The 2,965-nt window shown below is 35.4% G+C and overlaps 2 non-coding genes across 2 annotated transcripts; one reads left to right on the forward strand and one right to left on the reverse strand.

Annotated features, from left to right (window-relative positions):
* Positions 1 to 679: 679 nt before the first annotated feature.
* TRNAK-UUU (transfer RNA lysine (anticodon UUU)) lies at positions 680 to 752 on the reverse strand. The gene has a single exon. It is a non-coding gene; the product is annotated as a tRNA-Lys (tRNA).
* Positions 753 to 1,083: 331 nt separating this feature from the next.
* Positions 1,084 to 1,165, forward strand: TRNAS-AGA (transfer RNA serine (anticodon AGA)). Its single transcript has one exon. It is a non-coding gene; the product is annotated as a tRNA-Ser (tRNA).
* The last annotated feature ends 1,800 nt before the right edge of the window (positions 1,166 to 2,965 follow it).

Raw genomic sequence — 2,965 nt, forward strand, 5'->3', positions numbered from 1 at the left:
GTTGCATAAGACTTTTCATAATTCTGGCTATACTTTGCATTCAGATCTTCGGTACCTTACCATCCATTACATATTACTAGGCATGCAGGAAACTCTAACAATAATGTTGCCTTCCCCATCATAAAGCTGAATACTTCACAGCACTGGGTTGCTTTCCCGAGGGTTGCTGCAGCATTTTCCTTTTCCAATAATTCGGGTTGCATATCAGTAATAGTGATGAAAAAGAATAAATATGCATAGTATGTAAAATTAGATTGACGAGTGCAAGAATGTCTTTTCTGCGATATTGTTTGCAGGGACGGGGAAATTCGTCCTCAAGAATTTGACTTGGAGATGCTAGAAAATTTCATTTCTACAACTTAACGTCATAGTGTATGGTCACGATATTATGTTTGTATGGGTTTTATAGTTCTTAGTGGGTATTATAGCATTCTATAAAGTAATAATGTAGTGAATTGAATGATAGTCCCTGACAAAGCTTTATAAGCAAACTCTTCACATGCCTGAGGTAAACGCCTTTTCATTTTTTTCTTTTAAGCTCTGCTGAAAACTAACCTTCCGCGGGCCCAAACAAATCCTAGGTATTCAGTGGGAAGTATGTCAGTGTGTGTATTTGAAAGTTGTAATGTGTAATTGTCCCATGACCGTGCCTAGGGTATCGTAGATACCAAAAGGGTAACGCCCGAACAGGGACTCGAACCCTGGACCCTTAGGTTAAAAGCCTAATGCTCTACCGACTGAGCTATCCGGGCTCTGTAAAATAGCGGTGCCATCGATCAGTAATTCGAAAGTTGCCTTTACGTATTAAATTCCGTATTTTATCAATTAAATTCTATAAGAAACTCATTATAATGGTCAATAGTTCCTTTTATATTGGCTTAGAAATGTCTTTCAGTGACTGGTAACTAAACCTAGGGGAAGAGAAATTCAGCGATGCTATCCTTACCTGAACTTTCCTACTGAAAGGTATCATGAATAACACATGCCATATTTTAGAAAGTTTTGTTAAAATAACCATATAAAAGAAATCAATGCCTCCTGCTCTAAAATCAATAATTCTAGGTGTATCTTGGGATATTTAATGCAGTGATGGCCGAGTGGTTAAGGCGTCTGACTAGAAATCAGATGGGATCTTCCCGCGTAGGTTCGAATCCTACTCACTGCGAGATTGGTGAGACCTTTTATGTTAACCCCAAGATTATCCTAATTCATTATTACTGCCGTTGGACAAATCATTTTGTTTGCAGATTTAAACGGTAATCAAACTTATGATTTTTTTTTATATTACAGCCATCATGGTTGAGATTAGTATCAAATTACATTTTGAATTCAATTTGTCTTAAGTTTCAATATAGATACAAGAAAATTAATGAACGGTTTGTTTAAGAGTAAACATGGATACGGAGAAACCAGTGAATGGATTTGGATGGACCTCTGGGAAAATATTCATCGGGTCATCCCTTCAAATTGCCTTTGTCTGGTATTAACGAAAATTTAACGATTTCTTCCGATACAAAATATTTGCATCAATTTTGATATCCGATGACTAGCGTACTGCAATCACTCAATGAAGGTTTCCACCAAATTTCATTAAAACCGGTTCTTGGTCCCGCTTCAAGATGACTCGCATGTGACAAATAGCCTACCAGTAAACACATCAAGAGAGACCAATATAAACTCAAATATCATTTAAGGAATTTTGTACTATTCAAAAGTTCTTGAACATAACGTAAGAACGTTATTCAGCAAATTATTTTGAATATAAAATAACGTAGATGGTTAATCAACTGTCAGAAGTCAACATTGTTTCATAATTCAAAATTGTTGAAAAAATGAATTTAAATGTCTTAGCCAAGAAAAATAAATCTTTATTTATTATATCGTTATTGTTATCCAATCATTCAAATGGAACGCACTAAAAGGTCATCAATGAAAGCTTTTATGAGTAGATATTAATCACTACATATATGTACTGTGTATATATATATATATATATATACATATCACTACATATATATACTGTATATATATATTATATATATATATGTATATATATATATATATATATATATATATATAAAACAATAGTAATAATAAATATAAAAAAACACACTCGTTATGTAAGATACAAGAAAATTGATCAATGGTACATGACACTTCAAGTTATAGCTTGTCTTTCCTGAACATGAGAGCATCGCCAACAATAAAGCAGCCGTGAATAAACTTCCCAGTTAGGCCATGCAGCCTCAACAGTTTGAAGTCAGCTTTACTTTTTTGGGCTCAAGCCATGTCGTCCTGATGGAAGGTTCCTAAGAGTAGCTTCCTAAGGGATATTTGACTACAGTGATATTCCCTGACAATTTACCTTTAGGTCTCCAGAATTCTAACTCCTGGCGCAAATATCCTTAATTTTCTCTCAAGGATATCGCATAATATCAGGGGACGTATTCTTGACACGCCACATAGCAATCTGCACCCCAAATAGCGTTTACGTTTCGAGGGGGAAAGTGGCAGAATTAGAAGGGGAGCCGTATCAAGGTTACCCTAGTTCCCATACTACTATTGAGTATCACAGCAGCGCCATATCCAATATGGCGGAAATTCCTAATTCTGTAGCGATTTCGCACGGTGGTGTTCCCTGTTGATCTGACATTTTCGATCGATTTTCAAGGATTATTATTATGCAATCTCCAGCTTCTTTCGCCTCTGAAAAGTTGAGTATTGAATCTTTACAATATGTGTATTTTAGCTCCTGTCTCACAGTGAAATTAGAGTAATTTATTGTGATTAGGAGCTAGGCCTGTCACTGGAGGCGCCATGGGCGCTGTCGTTCGTTAGGCATGTGTTATTTAGTTAGTAGAACGACATTCCCGGTTTAAATAGCATTAATAATTTAATTATGGAAGCTATTTAGGCATTTTATACTTGTAAAGATATTTATATGCATAATTTTCCTTTTCTGTGT

This window comes from Palaemon carinicauda, chromosome 22, assembly GCF_036898095.1.
Source record: "Palaemon carinicauda isolate YSFRI2023 chromosome 22, ASM3689809v2, whole genome shotgun sequence".
NCBI lineage: Eukaryota > Metazoa > Arthropoda > Malacostraca > Decapoda > Palaemonidae > Palaemon > Palaemon carinicauda.